The sequence below is a fragment of the Cherax quadricarinatus genome, chromosome 89, assembly GCF_038502225.1.
Source record: "Cherax quadricarinatus isolate ZL_2023a chromosome 89, ASM3850222v1, whole genome shotgun sequence".
Taxonomy (NCBI): Eukaryota; Metazoa; Arthropoda; class Malacostraca; order Decapoda; family Parastacidae; genus Cherax; species Cherax quadricarinatus.
In genome coordinates this window covers 8,280,175-8,304,615 of record NC_091380.1, presented here as the reverse complement: position 1 = coordinate 8,304,615, position 24,441 = coordinate 8,280,175, and the positions used below count along the sequence as shown (strand labels likewise).

Genomic DNA, 24,441 nt, shown 5'->3' with positions numbered 1-24,441 from the left:
CATGGTCACACTTGTCGAAGGCTTTTGCAAAGTCTGTATATATTACATCTGCATTCTTTTTGTCTTCTAGTGCATTTAGGACCTTGTCGTAGTGATCCAGTAGTTGAGACAGACAGGAGCGACCTGTTCTAAACCCATGTTGCCCTGGGTTGTGTAACTGATGGGTTTCTAGATGGGTGGTGATCTTGCTTCTTAAGACCCTTTCAAAGATTTTTATGATATGGGATGTTAGTGCTATTGGTCTGTAGTTCTTTGCTGTTGCTTTACTGCCCCCTTTGTGGAGTGGGGCTATGTCTGTTGTTTTTAGTAACTGAGGGACGACCCCCGTGTCCATGCTCCCTCTCCATAGGATGGAAAAGGCTCGTGATAGGGGCTTCTTGCAGTTCTTGATGAACACAGAGTTCCATGAGTCTGGCCCTGGGGCAGAGTGCATGGGCATGTCATTTATCGCCTGTTCGAAGTCATTTGGCGTCAGGATAACATCGGATAGGCTTGTGTTAATCAAATTTTGTGGCTCTCTCATAAAAAATTCATTTTGATCTTCGACTCTCAGTCTGGTTAGCGGCTTGCTAAAAATTGAGTCATATTGGGACTTGAGTAGCTCACTCATTTCCTTGCTGTCATCTGTGTAGGACCCATCTTGTTTAAGTAGGGGCCCAATACTGGACGTTGTTCTCGATTTTGATTTGGCATAGGAGAAGAAATACTTTGGGTTTCTTTCGATTTCATTTATGGCTTTTAGTTCTTCCCGCGATTCCTGACTCCTAAAGGATTCTTTTAGCTTAAGTTCGATGCTTGCTATTTCTCTGACCAGTGTCTCCCTGCGCATTTCAGATATATTGACCTCTTTTAGCCGCTCTGTTATTCTTTTCCGTCGCCTGTAAAGGGAGCGCCTGTCTCTTTCTATTTTACATCTACTCCTCCTTTTTCTTAGAGGAATAAGCCTTGTGCATACATCGAGTGCCACCGAGTTAATCTGTTCTAGGCATAAGTTTGGGTCTGTGTTGCTTAGTATATCTTCCCAGCTTATATCGGTTAGGACTTGGTTTACTTGGTCCCACTTTATGTTTTTGTTATTGAAGTTGAATTTGGTGAATGCTCCCTCGTGACTAGTCTCATTTTGTCGGTCTGGGGCTCCACGCATACATGTCTGAACCTCAATTATGTTGTGATCTGAGTATATTGTTTTTGATATGGTGACATTTCTTATCAGATCATCATTGTTAGTGAAGATGAGGTCTAGTGTATTCTCCAGTCTAGTAGGCTCTATTATTTGCTGGTTTAAATTGAATTTTGTGCAGAGATTTAAAAGCTCGTGTGAGTGTGAGTTTTCATCAGAGCTGCCTCCTGGTGTTATTACTGCAACAATATTATTTGCTATATTCCTCCATTTTAGGTGCCTTAAGTTGAAATCCCCCAGGAGCAAGATGTTGGGTGCAGGAGCTGGAAGATTTTCCAGACAGTGGTCAATTTTTAACAGCTGTTCCTGGAATTGCTGGGATGTTGCATCCGGAGGCTTGTAGACTACCACAATGACTAGGTTTTGGTTCTCGACCTTTACTGCTAAAACTTCCACTACGTCATTTGAGGCATTAAGCAGTTCTGTGCAAACAAGTGACTCTGCAATGTACAGGCCAACCCCCCCCTTTTGCCTGTTCACTCTGTCACATCTGTATAGGTTGTAACCTGGGATCCATATTTCGTTGTCCAAGTGATCCTTTATGTGGGTCTCAGTGAAAGCCGCGAACATTGCCTTAGCCTCTGCAAGCAGTCCACGGATGAAAGGTATTTTGTTGTTTGTTGCTGGCTTTAGACCCTGTATATTTGCAAAGAAGAATGTTATCGGACTGGTGGTATTGTTGGTACTGGGGGGGGGGATTTTTTTTTCCGGCATTAGTATCTGTATCTGTTGGTTTGGAGTGGAGGCCATCGACTGTGGTTCCACTCCAGGAATGACTGGATTTGGTGTACGATTTCTGCCATTTCCTGCCAGTTTTTTTTCCTTCCTGGCACTAAAAAACCTCTCCCTCTTGAGTGGCTGTGGCTACCCAGGTATACCTTGTATACCTTGTACATGTACTTGTAGACCTTGTACATGGACTTGTAGACCTTGTATATGGACTTGTATACCTTGTACATGTACTTGTAGACCTTGTACATGGGCTTGTATACCTTGTACATGTACTTGTATACCTTGTACATGTACTTGTATACGTTGTACATGTACTTGTATACCTTGTACATGTACTTGTATACCTTGTACATGTACTTGTATACCTTGTACATGTACTTGTATACCTTGTACATGTACTTGTATACCCTGTACATGTACTGGTATACCTTGTACATGTACTTGTATACCTTGTACATGGACTTGTATACCTTGTACATGTACTTGTATACCTTGTACATGTACTTGTATACCTTGTACATGTACTGGTATATCTTGTACATGTACTTGTATACCTTGTACATGGACTTGTATACCTTGTACATGTACTTGTATACCTTGTACATGTACTGGTATACCTTGTACATGTACTTGTATACCTTGTACATGGACTTGTATACCTTGTACATGTACTTGTATACCTTGTACATGTACTTGTATACCTTGTACATGTACTGGTATACCTTGTACATGTACTGGTATACCTTGTACATGTACTTGTATACCTTGTACATGGACTTGTATACCTTGTACATGTACTTGTATACCTTGTACATATACTGGTATACCTTGTACATGTACTGGTATACCTTGTACATGTACTTGTATACCTTGTACATGGACTTGTATACCTTGTACATGTACTTGTATACCTTGTACATGTACTTGTATACCTTGTACATGTACTTGTATACCTTGTACATGTACTTGTAGACCTTGTACATGTACTTGTATACCTTGTACATGTACTTGTATACCTTGTACATGTACTTGTATACCTTGTACATGTACTTGTATACCTTGTACATGTACTTGTATACCTTGTACATGTACTTGTATACCTTGTACATGTACTTGTATACCTTGTACATGTACTTGTATACCTTGTACATGTACTTGTAGACCTTGTACATGTACTTGTATACCTTGTACATGTACTTGTATACCTTGTACATGTACTTGTATACCTTGTACATGTACTTGTATACCTTGTACATGTACTGGTATACCTTGTACATGTACTTGTATACCTTGTACATGTACTGGTATACCTTGTACATGTACTTGTATACCTTGTACATGTACTTGTATACCTTGTACATGTACTTGTAGTAAATAAAGATATTATTATTATTATTATTATTATTATTATTATTATTATTATTATTATTATCATTATTATTATTATTATTATTATTATTATTATTATTATTATTTAAGAAATTTTGTGTGAAGGAGGGTGTGTCGCGGCCGCGGAATGATACAGGGGAGGAGGACTTGTTGTTGTGGTTAAATCGTCTAATAATCAGGAATCATGGAGGCCATATGAGGTGTTTTGGCCCGAATATGTAACTGGAGCAATTATTAATGTCTGCTGCTGAAGAATAGGGACAGGATATTTGCAAGGCCTCCAGAATTAAGTGGTGATGGTGGAAATTAATGGTACGACAAACCATATCAATGGTGGGGATAGAACCCAAGGTCAGAGAGTCATAAAACTCCAAACCGATGCGTTAGCCACTTGGCCAGTGTTGGTCTGGAGTTTAATGACTCTCTCACCGTGGGTTCTATCTTTCCCGTAATTTGGTTTGTTTACAATCGTGTCATTAAGATTTCATGCGTCACAATGAGACAACGCCATCACTCAACCAAGTTCATATGCCATTGTCCTTTCATTTAGATTTCTCACTGGCCAGTGTAATATTATATTTGTTAAGTAGGTGTTGAGGTGTGATCCATACTGCAGTAATTAAATGGTCAAGCTTTTTTTGTGAGAGTGGTGAAAAAGTGGGCATCGAGGGAGTGACAGTTCAGTGACCTACTGTAATTTAAGTCCCATTTACCTCACCCAAATAATTCAAGTAATTCCCTGTAAGTCTCCTGCAGGTGATGTTCTCACATAATAATAATAATAATAATAATAATAATAATAATAATAATAATAATAATAATAATAATAATAATAATAATAATAACAATAATCAGTTATCATTATCACTATTATTATTATTATTATTATTATTATTATTATTATTATTATTATTATTATTATTATTATTAATATAACTGTTAAAATAGATTGCACCATTTTATTGTATCATTGTATTACTGAATCAGGTTTTAATATTGTATATTATCACAATTATTGTATTAGTATTGTATTAAATTAGTATTGTATTAGTATTGTATTAGTTATAGCTGGCAAGGTTACCTCATAGAAAATGGGAGACCATCTGCAAGGTGCCAACATCTCGAATATTTTTTTACCTTAATTTTTATGGTTTTCTGGCTTATTTACTACAAAATATTCAGGGCGTTGGATGGAAAATTATATTTATGGATTGATGAATTTTAGGAGAAGGTAGAATGGAAGGGATAGAGGAATAAAAGATTATAAATGAAGGGGATGGTGTTGGTAAGCATGGTGAGGTTGGTAGTTCAGGAGGCGGGAGTCAATGGATGATCAGTGTTGTCTTGTGAGTCAGAGTGGGAGGTTGTGTGTGCGTCGCTCCTCTCTCGCCTCCATGAATGTTGTGTTGTAGCTCCGCCTGTGTACTCTATACACCTGTGTCGTATATATATATGTGAATATACACCTGTGGAAAGGTTCCAACTGTTACAACTTCCCTCCAAAGTCGCTGTATTTGCTGACAATAACCTTTTCAACACATTTCTTGAAGGTGAGAATTTTTGTCATTTACTGAAAAAAACTTTTAATATTATTAATATTTATGTCTTAAATAACCTTCCTTGATGACGGTGAAGGGCTTTTGATTCAAGGAATTGGAGGTACCCTTCCTTCTCATCCAACATTATTCTTTCATAACCCATACTGGTTTAACGCTTCCCCGTCAATAATTAATATCAAATTGAGCCCAGATTTGATAATTGACTTATTTCCTTTATTATGTAAGTCTGGATTTGAGGAGACATGATTATGACGTACTTGATACATTATTAGAGGAGACATGATTATGACGTATACGATACATTATGGGAGATATGATTATGACGTACTTGATACATTATTAGAGGAGACATGATTATGACGTATACGATACATTATTAGGGGAGATATGATTATGACGTACTTGATACATTATTAGAGGAGACATGATTATGACGTACTTGATACATTATTAGGTGAGACATGATTATGACGTACACGATACATTATTAGGGGAGATATGATTATGACGTACTTGATACATTAGAGGAGACATGATTATGACGTATACGATACATTATTAGGGGAGATATGATTATGACGTACTTGATACATTATTAGAGGAGACATGATTATGACGTATACGATACATTATTAGGGGAGATATGATTATGACGTACTTGATACATTATTAGGTGAGACATGATTATGACGTACACGATACATTATTAGGGGAGATATGATTATGACGTACTTGATACATTATTAGACGAGACATGATTATGACGTACTTGATACATTATTAGGTGAGACATGATTATGACGTACACGATACATTATTAGGGGAGATATGATTATGACGTACCTGATACATTATTAGAGGAGACATGATTATTACGTACTTGATACATTAGGTGAGACATGATTATGACGTACCTGATACATTATTAGAGGAGACATGATTATGACGTACCTGATACATTATTAGGGGAGACTTTGATAAATGTTTTCCAAATAAAGCCTGGTCACAGGCCGGGCCGCGGGGGCGTTGACCCCCAAAACCCTATCCAGGTATTCCTTTAGTAATTATTTTTTATCTTAATATTCTAGGTTATTCTTGTTCTTATTACTGATACTAAGAAATCATTGTCTAGTTTCCCTATCATTTCATAATTAGGTATGTCGTTATCCTATCTCCTCCGGCCTTGTATATGTACACATGTCAGACCGGTATGTCGTTATCCTATCTCCTCCGACCATGTATATGTACACATGTCAGACCGGTATGTCGTTATCCTATCTCCTCCGACCATGTATATGTACGCATGTCAGACCGTCATCTTAATCACAGATATCACTTCTCTGTTGTAAAAACAGTCACATGGGTGACTAATGTAAACAGCTGAAACAGTGTAAGTCTCAGTTGTCTGCCTGAGTCAGTGGCCGTCCTCAGTTAGGCCCCTACAGTAAGTAAGTTTATTCAGGTATACACAATACAGTTACATAGAATTATCATACATAGCAGCATATGTGTAGAGAACCTGGGATAACACAAAAATGTCAGACAGAGTGACTTATTTCCATTGTGGTCCTTTTACCTTATTATTATAATATAAAGGTTATATTATACACGAGGGTTATTAAGACTGTCTACAATACGAGGGTCATTAAGACTGTCTACAATACGAGGGTCATTAAGACTGTCTACAATACGAGGGTCATTAAGACTGTCTACAATACGAGGGTCATTAAGACTGTCTACAATACGAGGGTCATTAAGACTGTCTACAATACGAGGGTCATTAAGACTGTCTACAATACGAGGGTCATTAAGACTGTCTACAATACGAGGGTCATTAAGACTGTCTACAATACGAGGGTCATTAAGACTGTCTACAATACGAGGGTCATTAAGACTGTCTACAATACGAGGGTCATTAAGACTGTCTACAATACGAGGGTCATTAAGACTGTCTACAATACGAGTCATTAAGACTGTCTACAATACGAGGGTCATTAAGACTGTCTACAATACGAGGGTCATTAAGACTGTCTACAATACGAGGGTCATTAAGACTGTCTACAATACGAGGGTCATTAAGACTGTCTACAATACGAGGGTCATTACTAGGAATAAGGTTTTATAACCTTGTATCTCCCCCCCCCTTGTGCATGTGTGGTAGACTGTGCCGACAAAATGAAGAATTAGACACGTGCTACATCTTTAATGTAGATGTGTCGGCAACCAGTGGCTTTATCAGTGCCAGGACATAATGTGAAGACTGTATGACTGTCTACAAAAGATGAGGTAATCGGTTCCTGAGGGACTGATTACCTAATCTTTTGTATAGAGTTGTAATGTCTTCCCATTATGTCTTTGAATTTGTACTGATGAAGGCACTGGATGGCGAAACACTACAATAATAATGCCCAGATGTTGCACATGTCTCCAATTTTTTTCGTTGATATATAATTTATTTTTATGGGCAGCCTAGTGAGGTTAACCATTATTGTCATTAATGATATACACTGGCGACAAGGTGATGCATAACTGAATAAGACACTTATTGCAATGTTTGTGTGTATATATTGCTGAATTTTTCCATAATGAAGATACCAGTGTGTTGCCCATGTTTACGATCCTGTTGGTATACTACCAGTAATATGATACATTGTTTAAAATGGTGTAAGATACTTATAAGTTGACACATGTGCAATAGTTGGGGATCTTTATGGACGAAACGTTCGCCTACATAGTAGGATTCTTCGGTCCAATACAAAGGAAGCAGTAGTGATGAAATAAAGGGGATGTAATCAGTTCATCAGTCTTGGAGAAAAAGTATCTGAGGTGGTCAGTCCCTCAGTCTGGAGGAGCAGCTCTATGGTCTGGAACGATGCGAAGCTCAAGTATTTTCCAGATTCGCAGGTACAATCGCCTGGCCCGGCCTTGGCTCACTGTCGAGGGAGTGTCGCAGACCAGTGTCTGACATGGGGGGAGGTACAAGTGTTTCCTGACGCGGATCTTAGATGATGACCCGCCGTTTTGGTCATCTGACCGAGGCCTTCCGCTGGCTTACCACCCTTTAAAAATTATAGTCAGTTATAAACCATTTTTTTTAATAATATTTTTACTATTGGCCCAGGCTAATGAGGCTACTACTGGAATACTCAAACTAGATTACTGCAAAAGGTGTGTCTGCTACTTTAAAACTATTGTGAGTTAAGAGGAGGTATTACCCACGTAGTTGTGGTTGTGGAGGTCTAGGCTGGCCTCCTGGAGCACTCTGACCACAAATAACACAATAACAGCAGCCACAGAGTACAACACTGGTGGTTACTTGACCAGTAATTGTCTTATTTTGTCTTGCTCTGCATGTTACACTTATCATAGGTATAAATCTTGTAACAGATACCGACAAATGGGTTTAGAAAGACAGGTGAGCAAACACTTTAGATATATTAGAAGACGTTGTTATCCTGGGATCTTGATCTCAAGGTCCCAGGACTGTAACGCTTAATAATTAATATATCCTAGTGTTTACTCGCCTGGCTTCCTAAACTCTCACTTTTATTACTCCATTAATGTTGTGTTGAAAATACCGAGAAGTTGAAGATTAAGACATGGAACAGTTGGGTAACTTTATTGATGAAATGTTTCACCTACATAGTAGGATTTTTCAGTCAGATACAGAGACAGCAGGTGTAGTAGTGAAATGAAGATGAGGTGGTCAGTCCCTCAGCCTGGCTGAGGGACTGACCACCTGAGAGACTATTTCTCCCAAGTTGATGGATGGACTGATTACATCGTCAATTCACTGCTACACCTGTTGTTTCTGTATTTGACTGAACAAGCCTACTGCGTAGGCGAAACGTTTAATCAATAAACATACCCGACTGTTACACATGTCTTAATTATCGTTAATGTTGCTCAAGGGCTCATGATCACATGAACTGGAGCTCACCTTCCCTTCCTCGGATCAAACTTACACTTGGATCAGACTCGGATCAGACTTGCTTACCTCATTCCCCAGGCGTTACGACCCCTATGGGTTTAACGCTTCCCATTGAATACAGTGATAACCTAGGTTAGGTTGGTAGACTTACCGACAGTATGTGCCGGTAAAAGGACACAAGTGCAGCTAATGTAACATTTTACTGTGGCAACGTTTAGCTCCCCAGGAGCTTTATCAAACTTTAGCTCCCCAGGAGCTTTATCAAACTTTAGCTCCCCAGGAGCTTTATCAAACCCTTGAACCAAAAATCTTAGATTGAGACTCCCCCCTTTTTTTTTTTTTTTTTTTAAACAGGGTTTGACAAGGATAAGGATGATAAATTAGACACATGTGCAACTCTTGGGTATCTTTTATTGAGGAAACGTTTCGCCACACAGTGGCTTCATCAGTCCATACGTAGGAGAAACTTGAAGAACAGGAGGAGAATGAGGTAATCAGTCCCTCAACCTTGAGTCGATGTGTTCAGTCCATCAATCTTGAATAGAATACGGCATATCAGCGGAGAAGCAGCTTATAAACCGTATGGCAGGAGAGGTGCAGCAGTCATAGGTCGTGTCACATTTGTTCAATGTGGAAGTAGGTCGTGCCCATTGAACAAATGTGACACGACCTATGACTGCTGCACCTCTCCTGCCATACGGTTTATAAGCTGCTTCTCCGCTGATATGCCGTATTCTATTCAAGATTGATGGACTGAACACATCGACTCAAGGTTGAGGGACTGATTACCTCATTCTCCTCCTGTTCTTCAAGTTTCTCCTACGTATGGACTGATGAAGCCACTGTGTGGCGAAACGTTTCCTCAATAAAAGATACCCAAGAGTTGCACATGTGTCTAATTTATCAACATGTCGGTTCTCTGAACCATTCATCTACAAGGATAAGGATCCCTAGCTTTATTGACAAGCTATTTACAGGTTAAGGATTCCTAACTTTATTGACTAGCTATTTACAGGTTAAGGAGTCCTAACTTTATTGACTAGCTATTTACAGGTTAAGGATTCCTAACTTTATTGACTAGCTATTTACAGGTTAAGGAGTCCTAACTTTATTGACTAGCTATTTACAGGTTAAGGATTCCTAACTTTATTGACTAGCTATTTACAGGTTAAAGATACCTAACTTTATTGACTAGCTATTTACAGGTTAAGGATACCTAACTTTATTGGCAAGCTAAGAGCTGTTACCTATATCAGCTCATTTGAAAGCATTTTTATTGTTGAGACATACAAGTAGGGAACAGGATGAAGTTGAAACCATCTGTGGGCCAGCATTTTCATTTGATCAACTGACTTTTTTATTTTTATTTATTTATTTATAAATTTTAGCATACATACAGAGATACAAAAAAATACAGGTAAGAGCAGCATGTCAAAGCCACTTATATGCATAGCATTACGGGCTGGCTTAAAATTAACTTAAGATTAACTAAGCAATGATGAAATCAGTGATAAGACATTATTGTAAACAGATAACTATAAAATACAAATGAGTATTACAAAGACAGGTCATATGGTTGCATGCATTGCTGTTCATTCAGTAGAATGGAGTATTCTGTTAGGTAGTGTATTTAAAAAAAATAACAAAGTTAGGTTTAACATTTGTGTGATATAATTGTGAGTAACATTTAGGATATACAATTTATAAGGTTCAGTTATTCAGTATTTATTTGGTTTTGAGTGATTAAGTGAACTTTGAGAAGAGACTTGAATTTATAAACAGGTAGTGTTTCTTTTATATTTACAGGTAATGAATTCCAGATTTTAGGGCCTTTTATGTGCATTGAGTTTTTGCATAGTGTGAGATGGACACGAGGAACATCAAAGTGTGATCTGTGCCTTGTGTTATGGTCATGTGTTCTGTTGAGGTTGGCAAGGAGATGTTTGAGGGGAGGGGTAATATCAGAGTTAAGTGTTCTATGTATGTAATAGGTGCAGTAATAAGTATGGATGTTTTGTATGGTGAGTAGGTTGAGTGTTTTTAATATTGGTGGAGTGTGCTGCCTGTAGTGAGAATTTATCATCATTCTGACTGCAGCCTTTTGTTGGGTAATTAGTGGTCTGAGATGGTTACTTGTTGTTGAGCCCCATGCACAAATTCCATAGGTGAGATAGTGGTAAATAAGAGAGTGATATAGGGCCAGGAAGGCTGACTGTGGAACATAGTACCGTATCTTCGATAGTATGCCTACAGTCTTGGAAATTTTCTTAGAAATTTGTTGTATATGTGTATGGAATTTGAGTCTATTATCAAGGTGGATTCCTAAGAATTTTCCCTCTGTTAGCTTTGTGATAGGTGATCCGTTTATCGTTATGTTAAGAGGTACATCTGTAGCTCTGTTACCAAACTGAATGTAGTAGGTTTTGTCAATGTTTAGTGTAAGTTTGTTAGTCCTCATCCAGGTAGATATTTTCTGTAATTCGGTGTTTACAGTATTGGCTAGCGTGACTGGGCTCGGGTGAGAGAAGACGTATGTGGTGTCATCTGCAAAAAGTGTGGGTTTGAGTAATTGCGAAGCATTTGGTAGGTCATTTATGTATAGGAGAAAGAGAAGAGGGCCAAGGACACTTCCCTGTGGGACACCGACTGTAATTGGTTGTGCGGAAGAGCTTGCCCCATTTGCGTACACATATTGGCTTCTGTTGCTGAGGTAAAACTTGAGGTAGTTGAGGGAGTGCCCTCTAATACCATAGTTTGACAATTTTACGTGGAGCAAGTCATGGTCAACTGTATCAAAAGCTTTACGTAAGTCAATGAAGATCCCCAGTGGGACTTCTTTTTTCTCTATTGCAGTGTATATATATTCAAGCATGTGTATAATAGCATCATTAGTATTTTTATTAGGCCTGAATCCAAATTGGCAGGGGTTGAGAATGTTATGGGAGATGAGGTAGGAGTGGATTCGTTTACGAATTAATTTTTCGAAGATTTTTGAGAGAGGGTGTAAATTGGATATTGGCCTATAGTTATTCAACTTTGTTTGGTCTCCTCCTTTATGGATCGTTGACATCATAATGCTGTACGAATGTGTTCCATACTCGAGTCATCCTGGGTATATATGATCTCAGATGGGGTGATGTTCTCTAGAAGGGTACAGCCAGAGTGAAGTTGCTGCTTTCTTCCCGTCTTGTGGCATAAAAGCTTGTTTCACGCTGTCCTCGAAGTGGATCCAAGTGTGGTACTTTGACAGTATTGGCCTTGTACATAACAGTAAGGCCACCCACATCCCTCCTGTGTTGAAGGCTCTGTTGAAATGACAGATCTATCCAGGATGGGTCCAGGCGAGAGATGAGACGTCTTGCTCTGTTCTCTACTCTGTCAAGCAGTCGCAGATGAGAGGGGGGGGGCAGGCAAACCAAGAAAGTGGAGCATACTCAAGGTGTGAGCGTACTTGCGCCTCGTACAGAATCTTGCAACCCATACTGTCAAGCAGATGCGAGATACGGCGAAGTGCTGTAAGCTTCCTGGCTGCCTCGTTTGCAAGATTTACAGCATGGTTCTTCATGGTCAGTTTGGAGTCGAATTTCACCCCAAGGATATCACCTTCTTCTCCAGGTGCCAACACCCTCCCATTCATCCTTACTACTGCACCAGCATTACCATCATGGTGCCTAGATACCATCATCATTTGCGTTTTCTCAGGTGCAAATGTTACTTGCCATCTATTTCCCCAAGCTGATATAGCTCTTAGCTGGTGATAGATGTAGCTTAGAGCAGCTGGCATTTCTTCTCTTGGATAAGTGAATGTCAGTGTACAGTCGTCTGCATATGCATGGGATTCTGGGATGAGATGAAGAAGGTCATTGAAGTAGACATTCCATAACAATGGTCCCAGCACGCTTCCTTGTGGAACACTTGCCCCGATAGGATGTCTTGCTGATTCCGTTCCATTGAGAACTACACTTAGAGATCTACCATGAAGGTAATCACTGAGGAGACATAATGTAGAGCCTGCAATTCCCAGTGCTTGAAGTTTTGCTAAGAAGCCCTGGTGCCATTTAGCGCTTTATTTGATTATACTAATTAGATTGAAATTTAGGTTACGTGGATACATAAGTGGGTGTGGGTGGGTGTGAGCTGAACCTGCCTAGCCTGGGCCAGTTAACCTTCTGTATTTCCTCATTCTTATGTTTTAGTGGAAGTAACGCACAGTGCTAGGTATACACCACAGCCTGGCTGATCAGGAGCTGACTTGAGGAACTTATCGAGTTCATTCTTTAAGACAGCCAGGGGTGTGTTGGTAATTCTCCGCACGTATGAAGGGTGTTGAAGAGTCTTGGTCCCTCTACACTCATTAATGTAAAGTGTAGTGTTTATAGTAGTATAAATGTTATGATGTATGTAGTGTGTATGGTAGTATAAATGTTATAATGTATATAGTATAGTGTTTATAGTGAGTCCCAGCAAGGCAGTCTTCAAGCTGGCACTGGACAAGCACCTAAAGTCAGTTCCGGATCAGCCGGGCTGTGGCTCGTACGTTGGTTTGCGTGCAGCCAGCAGCAACAGCCTGGTTGATCAGGCTCTGATCCACCAGGAGGCCTGGTCACAGACCGGGCCGCGGGGGCGTTGACCCCCGGAACTCTCTCCAGGTAAACTCCAGGTGTCAGCTCACACAGAGTTTAGCTTCCCTGGACTTCAAAGTATTACATAGGATTTCCTTAATATCGTGAACATCACACCACTTTGAATATATAGTAACCTCTCTTATGAAGTTGTTCTGATCAATCCTGACCAAACCTGACCGAGCCTGATCAAGCTTGACCAAGCCTAACCAAGGCTGATCAAGCCTGGCTAAATCTGATCAATCCTGACCAAACCTGACCGAGCCTGATCAAGCTTGACCAAGCCTAACCAAGGCTGATCAAGCCTGGCTAAATCTGATCAATCCTGACCAAACCTGACCGAGCCTGATCAAGCTTGACCAAGCCTAACCAAGGCTGATCAAGCCTGGCTAAATCTGATCAATCCTGACCAAACCTGACCGAGCCTGATCAAGCTTGACCAAGCCTAACCAAGGCTGATCAAGCCTGGCTAAATCTGATCAATCCTGACCAAACCTGACCGAGCCTGATCAAGCTTGACCAAGCCTAACCAAGGCTGATCAAGCCTGGCTAAATCTGATCAATCCTGACCAAACCTGACCGAGCCTGATCAAGCTTGACCAAGCCTAACCAAGGCTGATGAAGCCTGGCTAAATCTGATCAAGCCTGACCAAGCCTGATCATTCAGGCTGTTGATCAGGTGGTATAGCGCCTGGTGTTGTTGTTTACGGCCGCTGGCTTAGCATACAAGATTTAACATATATAGAAGAAAAACTCACAATACCGTGACTGGAACAATACATAAATAACCCGGACATGACGACTTTTCGGTCCGATTTAGACCATTTAAAAGTCACAGTCTGACTTTTAAATAGTCCAGGTGGGACCGAAACGTTGTAATAAGGTTCTCCTGTGTGCGGGTTATTTGCGTATAGACTTGATTTGTGTTTCTGGTGATATGCTTGGTGTGATGCCTTCTCCCAGATCTACCCCTCTTGTATGTGCGTCTTCTGCACAGCGTGACGCAGGTTGTTTCCCCTCTATCACATAGAGTAGGGAAGCAACACACTGCTGATGTATCGAATTTAGTGCATTTTCCAGCATATAAGGCGCACTCTCCTCCCCCCCTCTCAGCAGTCTTGGATTATTATTATTATTATTATTATAATCAAGGGGGAAGCGCTAAACCCGGAGGATTATACAGCGCCTGGGGGGGGGGGATGTGGAAGGCATTCAGGCTTAATTCGGGGAACTGGAGCATAGATCCAATTCCCTAAATCAAGAGCCCCTCACCAACATCAAGGAACCTTCCTTGAGGGGAGCAGTCTTGGAAAATCAACCTGCGTCTTATATGCTGAAGGTCAAGGGTAGGCTTTGGGTTACGCTTTAGCGGTTGTTTATTAACGTTACGTTATAACCACTTTATAAAACATAGTCTTATATGCCGGAAAATACCGTATGCAGATCAGTGTGTTAGCAGTTGGTGTAGATAACGAGGGACGTGCAGTGGTGAGTAATGAGGGTTTAGTAATTCTAGTAAGTAGGTTCGAGTCTCCACAGACTAGTTAATTGTCATCACTGGACGTTGCTACCCAGCTCTCTCTCTTTCTTTACACGGGGTTTGACGAGGTTAGGTTAAGGATCCCTGGCTTTATAGACAAACTATCTACAGGTTAAGGATTCCTAACTTTATTGACAAGCTATTTACAAGTTAAGGATACCTAACTTTATTGACAAGGTAAGAGCTGTTACCTACGTCAGCTCATTTGAAAGCATTTTTATTCTTATGAGACATACAAGTAGGGAACAGGATGAAGTTGGAGCCACCTGTGGGTCAGCATTTTAATTTGATCAACTGACTATCTCGTTGACATCATTATGCTGTACGAATGTATTCCAGACTCCAGTCATCCTGGGTATCAATGATCTCAGATGAAGTGATGTTTCTCTCTCTCTCTCTCTCTCTCTCTCTCTCTCTCTCTCTCTCTCTCTCTCTCTCTCTCTCTCTCTCTCTCTCTGTCTCTCTCTGTCTCTCTCTGTCTCTCTCTGTCTCTCTCTGTCTCTCTCTCTGTCTCTCTCTCTGTCTCTCTCTCTGTCTCTCTCTCTGTCTCTCTGTCTCTCTCTGTCTCTCTCTCTGTCTCTCTGTCTCTCTCTGTCTCTCTGTCTCTCTGTCTCTCTGTCTCTCTCTCTCTCTCTCTCTCTCTCTCTCTCTCTCTCTCTCTCTCTCTCTCTATTGTGGGTAACGCTAGTGTTGTTACTGGTACTACTGGCTAGTCTTCAGTACGTCCTGCCTATTAAAAGCAAGTAAGCTTGTGTTAGGTAGCTAACTTGTGTTAGCTAACACAAGCCAGTAGACTTGTCAGATAACACAAGCCAGTAGACTTGTGTCAGATAACACAAGCCAGTAGACTTGTGTCAGATAACACAAGCCAGTAGACTTGTGTCAGATAACACAAGCCAGTAGACTTGTGTCAGATAACACAAGCCAGTAGACTTGTCAGATAACACAAGCCAGTAGACTTGCGTCAGATAACACAAGCCAGTAGACTAGTGTCAGATAACACAAGCCAGTAGACTTGCGTCAGATAACACAAGCCAGTAGACTTGCGTCAGATAACACAAGCCAGTAGACTTGCGTCAGATAACACAAGCCAGTAGACTTGCGTCAGATAACACAAGCCAGTAGACTTGCGTCAGATAACACAAGCCAGTAGACTTGCGTCAGATAACACAAGCCAGTAGACTTGCGTCAGATAACACAAGCCAGTAGACTTGCGTCAGATAACACAAGCCAGTAGACTTGCGTCAGATAACACAAGCCAGTAGACTTGCGTCAGATAACACAAGCCAGTAGACTTGCGTCAGATAACACAAGCCAGTAGACTTGCGTCAGATAACACAAGCCAGTAGACTTGCGTCAGATAACACAAGCCAGTAGACTTGTGTCAGATAACACAAGCCAGTAGACTTGTGTCAGATAACACAAGCCAGTAGACTTGTGTCAGATAACACAAGCCAGTAGACTTGTGTCAGATAACACAAGCCAGTAGACTTGCGTCAGATAACACAAGCCAGTAGACTTGCGTCAGATAACACAAGCCAGTAGACTTGCGTCAGATAACACAAGTCAGTAGACTTGCGTCAGATAACACAAGCCAGTAGACTTGCGTCAGATAACACAAGCCAGTAGACTTGCGTCAGATAACACAAGCCAGTAGACTTGCGTCAGATAACACAAGCCAGTAGACTTGCGTCAGATAACACAAGCCAGTAGACTTGCGTCAGATAACACAAGCCAGTAGACTTGCGTCAGATAACACAAGCCAGTAGACTTGCGTCAGATAACACAAGCCAGTAGACTTGCGTCAGATAACACAAGCCAGTAGACTTGCGTCAGATAACACAAGCCAGTAGACTTGCGTCAGATAACACAAGCCAGTAGACTTGCGTCAGATAACACAAGCCAGTAGACTTGTGTCAGATAACACAAGCCAGTAGACTTGTAACACAAGCGTCAGATAACACAAGCCAGTAGACTTGTGTCAGATAACACAAGCCAGTAGACTTGTGTCAGATAACACAAGCCAGTAGACTTGTGTCAGATAACACAAGCCAGTAGACTTGTGTCAGATAACACAAGCCAGTAGACTTGTGTCAGATAACACAAGCCAGTAGACTTGTGTCAGATAACACAAGCCAGTAGACTTGTGTCAGATAACACAAGCCAGTAGACTTGTGTCAGATAACACAAGCCAGTAGACTTGTGTCAGATAACACAAGCCAGTAGACTTGTGTCAGATAACACAAGCCAGTAGACTTGTGTCAGATAACACAAGCCAGTAGACTTGTGTCAGATAACACAAGCCAGTAGACTTGTGTCAGATAACACAAGCCAGTAGACTTGCGTCAGATAACACAAGCCAGTAGACTTGCGTCAGATAACACAAGCCAGTAGACTTGCGTCAGATAACACAAGCCAGTAGACTTGCGTCAGATAACACAAGCCAGTAGACTTGCGTCAGATAACACAAGCCAGTAGACTTGCGTCAGATAACACAAGCCAGTAGACTTGTGTCAGATAACACAAGCCAGTAGACTTGCGTCAGATAACACAAGCCAGTAGACTTGCGTCAGATAACACAAGCCAGTAGACTTGTGTCAGATAACACAAGCCAGTAGACTTACGTCAGATAACACAAGCCAGTAGACTTGTGTCAGATAACACAAGCCAGTAGACTTGCGTCAGATAACACAAGCCAGTAGACTTGTGTCAGATAACACAAGCCAGTAGACTTGTGTCAGATAACACAAGCCAGTAGACTTGTGTCAGATAACACAAGCCAGTAGACTTGTGTCAGATAACACAAGCCAGTAGACTTGTGTCAGATAACACAAGCCAGTAGACTTGTGTCAGATAACACAAGCCAGTAGACTTGTGTCAGATAACACAAGCCAGTAGACTTGTGTCAGATAACACAAGCCAGTAGACTTGTGTCAGATAACACAAGCCAGTAGACTTGTGTCAGATAACACAAGCCAGTAGACTTGTGTCAGATAACACAAGCCAGTAGACTTGTGTCAGATAACACAAGCCAGTAGACTTGCGTCAGATAACACAAGCCAGTAGACTTGCGTCAGATAACACAAGCCAGTAGACTTGCGTCAGATAACACAAGCCAGTAGACTTGCATCAGATAACACAAGCCAGTAGACTTGTGTCAGATAACACAAGCCAGTAGACTTGTGTCAGATAACACAAGCCAGTAGACTTGCGTCAGATAACACAAGCCAGTAGACTTGTGTCAGATAACACAAGCCAGTAAGCCTGTGTTAGGAAGATAACACAATTTTTTGTCTTAGGCATTGAAGCTGTCCTCTTCCTCGGAATAAAACTAGTTGCTTCTCCCTAACCCTTCCAATAGCCCAGGTGCTGTGTGACCCATATGGGTTTACCGCTTACCCATGAATCTTTGATATTTTAATATGTATACGTTTGTACTCGCTGATGTACTTTGCTGATGACACCAAAATAGACCGTCTAATTCATTCTAATGAGGACACTAGAGCACTCCAGGATGATTTGTTATACTGATGCAATGGTCGGAGAAGTGGCAGATGCAGTTTAATATTGACAAATGCAAAGTTCTAAATGTTGGACAGGACAATAACCATGCCACATATAAACTAAATAATGTAGATCTTAATATTACGGATTGCGAAAAGGATTTAGGAGTTCTGGTTAGCAGTAATTTAAAACCAAGACAACAGTGCATAAGTGTTGGCAATAAAGCTAACAGAATTCTTGGCTTCATATCTAGAAGTATAAATAATAGAAGTCCTCAGGTTGTTCTTCAACTCTATATATCCTTGGTTAGGCCTCATTTAGACTATGCTGCTCAGTTCTGGTCACAGTATTACAGAATGGATATAAATACTCTGGAAAACGTACAGAGAAGGATGACAAAGATGATCCCATGTATCAGAAATCTTCCCTATGAGGATAGACTGAGACCCTGAATCTGCACTCTAGAAAGACGTAGAATTAGGGGGGATATGATCGAGGTGTATAAATGGAAAACAGGAATAAATAAAGGGGATGTAAATAGCGTGCTGAAAATTTCCAGCCATGACACGACTCGCAGCAATGGTTTTAAGTTGGAAAAATTCAGATTCAGGAAGGATATAGGAAAGCACTGGTTTGGTAATAGAGTTGTGGATGAGTGGAACAAACTCCCGAGTACAGTTATTGAGGCTAAAACGTTGTATAGTTTTAAAAATAGGTTAGATAAATACATGAGTGGGTGTGGGTGGGTGTGAGTTGGACCTGACTAGCTTGTGCTGCTGGGTCTGGTGCCGTGCTCCATCCTTGAGTGGAGATGACCAGGCTGGGTGGGTCATTGGTCTAATCCGGAAGGGGGGGGGGCATGGAGCTGCTCCGCATGGGTCAGTAGGCTGCAGTGTTCCTTCCTTCTTATGTTCTTATGTTCTTATTTGTGTTTGCTGGGGTCGATTCAGAGATCGTGGTGCTGTGTCACCTTGATCGTGGTGCTGTGTCACCTTGATCGTGGTGCTGTCACCTTGATCGTGGTGCTGTGTCACCTTGATCGTGGTACTGTGTCACCTTGATCGTGGTACTGTGTCACCTTGATCGTGGTGCTGTGTCACCTTGATCGTGGTGCTGTGTCATCTTGATCGTGGTACTGTGTCACCTTGATCGTGGTGCTGTGTCACCTTTATCGTGGTGCTGTCACCTTGATCGTGATGCTGTGTCACCTTGATCGTGATGCTGTGTCACCTTGATCGTGGTGCTGTGTCACCTTGATCGTGGTGCTGTGTCACCTTGATCGTGGTGCTGTGTCACCTTGATCATGGTGCTGTGTCACCTTGATCGTGGTACTGTGTCACCTTGATCGTGATGCTGTGTCACCTTGATCGTGGTGCTGTGTCACCTTGATCGTGATGCTGTGTCACCTTGATCGTGGTGCTGTGTCACCTTGATCGTGATGCTGTGTCATCTTGATTGTGGTGCTGTGTCACCTTGATCGTGGTGCTGTGTCACCTTGATCGTGGTGCTGTGTCATCTTGATCGTGATGCTGTGTCATCTTGATCGTGGTGCTGTGTCACCTTGATCGTGATGCTGTGTCACCTTGATCGTGGTGCTGTGTCACCTTGATCGTGGTGCTGTGTCACCTTGATCGTGGTGCTGTCACCTTGATCGTGGTGCTGTGTCACCTTGATCGTGGTGCTGTGTTACCTTGATCGTGGTGCTGTGTCACCTTGATCGTGGTGCTGTGTCACCTTGATCGTGATGCTGTGTCATCTTGATCGTGGTGCTGTGTCACCTTGATCGTGGTGCTGTCTCATCTTGATCGTGCTGCTGTGTCACCTTGATCGTGGTGCTGTGTCACCTTGATCGTGCTGCTGTGTCACCTTGATCGTGGTGCTGTGTCACCTTGATCGTGATGCTGTGTCATCTTGATCGTGGTGCTGTGTCACCTTGATCGTGGTGCTGTGTCACCTTGATCGTGATGCTGTGTCACCTTGATCGTGGTGCTGTGTCACCTTGATCGTGGTGCTGTGTCACCTTGATCGTGGTGCTGTGTCACCTTGATCGTGATGCTGTGTCACCTTGATCTTGGTGCTGTGTCACCTTGATCTTGGTGCTGTGTCACCTTGATCGTGGTGCTGTGTCACCTTGATCGTGATGCTGTGTCACCTTGATCGTGGTGCTGTGTCACCTTGATCGTGGTGCTGTGTCACCTTGATCGTGATGCTGTGTCACCTTGATCGTGATGCTGTGTCACCTTGATCGTGGTGCTGTGTCACCTTGATCGTGGTGCTGTGTCATCTTGATCGTGGTGCTGTGTCACCTTGATCGTGATGCTGTGTCACCTTGATCGTGATGCTGTGTCACCTTGATCTTGGTGCTGTGTCACCTTGATCGTGGTGCTGTGTCACCTTGATCGTGATGCTGTGTCATCTTGATCGTGGTGCTGTGTTATCTTGATCGTGATGCTGTGTCACCTTGATCGTGGTGCTGTCACCTTGATCGTGATGCTGTGTCACCTTGATCTTGGTGCTGTGTCACCTTGATCGTGGTGCTGTGTCACCTTGATCGTGATGCTGTGTCATCTTGATCGTGGTGCTGTGTCACCTTGATCGTGATGCTGTGTCACCTTGATCGTGGTGCTGTCACCTTGATCGTGATGCTGTGTCACCTTGATCGTGATGCTGTGTCACCTTGATCCTGGTCCTCTTTATTAGTAAGTCGTTCCCTATGTCTGTTCTATCAATTTCCCTGTAAATTTGCATATTGTAAATACGTCTCCACTTGGCCTTCTCTCAAATATAATTAGTAGATTATTCCTCTCGGCTCCGGTACTAGTCTGGTTGCGAACCTTTGGATCTTTCGAGGTTTCGATATATGCTTGACTAGGTGTGGGCTCCATGATGGGGCTGTGTACTCAATGATTTTCCAGACGTATGTCGTGTATGAGGTTATGAGGGAACTTTGTGTTTGGGAATCTGTGAGTTATTGTAGGTTAAGAGGATCCTAGGTAAAATGTACCTTTTGAGGTGTAGTGTGTGGGAGAGTCACTGAGTGTTCCTAGGTGAAGTGTACCTGAAGGTGAAGTGTGTGGGAGACACTGAGATCAACACTCAAGTTTAGTAGTATGACGAACACTGGTTCACCTTGATAATGCCACGCTTGATCCTCCTCACTGTTTGTGCTGGCACTTATGCACACCTTAGTTGATATCGATGACATACTGTAATAATATAATAATAATAATAATAATAATAATAATAATAATAATAATGTTTATTTCTAGCAATACATGATACAACTTATACAGACCATAGTTGACAACAGTGACATATTATATAGAAAGTTCCTGGTTATGTAGAGCATTTCTAGCACCTTAGGTTAATTTTGTTCCCAGGATGCCACCCACACCAGTCAACTACCACCCAGGTACCTACTTACTGCTAGGTGAACAGTGACAGCAGGTGTAAGGTGGCTAGTACCCAAGTACCTACTTACTGTTAGATGAACAGTGGCAGGTGTAAGGTGGCTAACACCCAAGTACCTACTTACTGCTAGGTGAACAGTGACAGCAGGTGTCTTAAGAAAACACACCCCAATATTTCCACTAGTACCCGGGATCGAACCACAGACCTCAGTGTGTAAGCTAAATACGCTACCAACCCAGCTACAGGACACATCTGGGTCTTCGTCAGACACCAGTGACCACTGTTACATAACTAGGAAGTAAGTCAATTTAGATACAGGTACCCAAAAATACAGTTACCATAGTGTAAATTACCTACCAAGAAATAGTGACTTATTTCCTCTGGAGTCCTTGCTGAAATATTAGTTATGTACAGTTAGTTTATGTAGTTATACAGACTACAGTATGGAATATGATCTTAATCAATGATGTATTATCTACTGTATGTATCTACTAATGATGTATCTACTGTATGTATCTACTAATGATGTATCTACTGTATGTATCTACTAATGATGTATCTACTGTATGTATCTACTAATGATGTATCTACTGTATGTATCTACTAATGATGTATCTACTGTATGTATCTACTAATGATGTATCTACTGTATGTATCTACTAATGATGTATCTACTGTATGTATCTACTAATAATGTATCTACTGTATGTATCTACTAATGATGTATCTACTGTATGTATCTACTAATGATGTATCTACTGTATGTATCTACTAATGATGTATCTACTGTATGTATCTACTAATGATGTATCTACTGTATGTATCTACTAATGATGTATCTACTGTATGTATCTACTAATGATGTATCTACTGTATGTATCTACTAATGATGTATCTACTGTATGTATCTACTAATGATGTATCTACTGTATGTATCTACTAATGATGTATCTACTGTATGTATCTACTAATGATGTATCTACTGTATGTATCTACTAATGATGTATCTACTGTATGTATCTACTAATGATGTATCTACTGTATGTATCTACTAATGATGTATCTACTAATGATGTATCTACTGTATGTATCTACTAATGATGTATCTACTGTATGTATCTACTAATGATGTATCTACTGTATGTATCTACTAATGATGTATCTACTGTATGTATCTACTAATGATGTATCTACTGTATGTATCTACTAATGATGTATCTACTGTATGTATCTACTAATGATGTATCTACTGTATGTATCTACTAATGATGTATCTACTGTATGTATCTACTAATGATGTATCTACTGTATGTATCTACTAATGATGTATCTACTGTATGTATCTACTAATGATGTATCTACTGTATGTATCTACTAATGATGTATCTACTGTATGTATCTACTAATGATGTATCTACTGTATGTATCTACTAATGATGTATCTACTGTATGTATCTACTAATGATGTATCTACTGTATGTATCTACTAATGATGTATCTACTAATGTATTTACTGTTTATGCCTATTTGTTCCTGGTTATTCTGCTTGCTTTCCCGTCTTCTGCAGTTTGTGTGTTCTGTAGCCCGACTTGTTAGTATTTTTGACAGTTTGGCAGACACAGACTGACTGGTGTTGTAGTAGCCAAGCTTAAGCTTAGTTACAAGTACTTCTGACAGTGTGACAGTCATACTGATGTTGTAATAGCCAAGCTTAAGCTTAGTTACAAGTACTTCTGACAGTGTGACAGTCACACTGGTGTTGTAGTAGCCAAGCTTAAGCTTAGTTACAAGTACTTCTGACAGTGTGACAGTCACACTGGTGTTGTAGTAGCCAAGCTTAAGCTTAGTTACAAGTACTTCTGACAGTGTGACAGTCACACTGGTGTTGTAGTAGCTAAGCTTAAGCTTAGTTACAAGTACTTCTGACAGTGTGACAGTCATACTGATGTTGTAGTAGCCAAGCTTAAGCTTAGTTACAAGTACTTCTGACAGTGTGACAGTCATACTGATGTTGTAGTAGCCAAGCTTAAGCTTAGTTACAAGTACTTCTGGCAGTGTGACAGTCATACTGATGTTGTAGTAGCCAAGCTTAAGCTTAGTTACAAGTACTTCTGACAGTGTGACAGTCACACTGGTGTTGTAGTAGCCAAGCTTAAGCTTAGTTACAAGTACTTCTGACAGTGTGACAGTCACACTGGTGTTGTAGTAGCCAAGCTTAAGTTTAGTTACAAGTACTTCTGACAGTGTGACAGTCACACTGGTGTTGTAGTAGCTAAGCTTAAGCTTAGTTACAAGTACTTCTGACAGTGTGACAGTCATACTGATGTTGTAGTAGCCAAGCTTAAGCTTAGTTACAAGTACTTCTGACAGTGTGACAGTCACACTGGTGTTGTAGTAGCCAAGCTTAAGCTTAGTTACAAGTACTTCTGACAGTGTGACAGTCATACTGATGTTGTAGTAGCCAAGCTTCAGCTTAGTTAAAAGTACTTCTGACAGTGTGACAGTCATACTGATGTTGTAGTAGCCAAGCTTAAGCTTAGTTACAAGTACTTCTGACAGTGTGATAGTCACAC

At 41.0% G+C, this 24,441-nt stretch overlaps 1 protein-coding gene across 2 annotated transcripts in view; it reads left to right on the top strand.

Annotated features, from left to right (window-relative positions):
- The first annotated feature begins 4,642 nt into the window (after positions 1-4,642).
- LOC128697222 (neuron navigator 2) overlaps positions 4,643-24,441 on the top strand; it is a 407,376-nt gene continuing 387,577 nt past the window's right edge. For both annotated transcript variants that reach the window (XM_070104147.1, XM_070104146.1), the window contains exon 1: positions 4,643-4,851. The gene's annotated coding sequence lies outside the window, so the exon portion shown is untranslated. The remainder of the gene's footprint in view (positions 4,852-24,441) is intronic.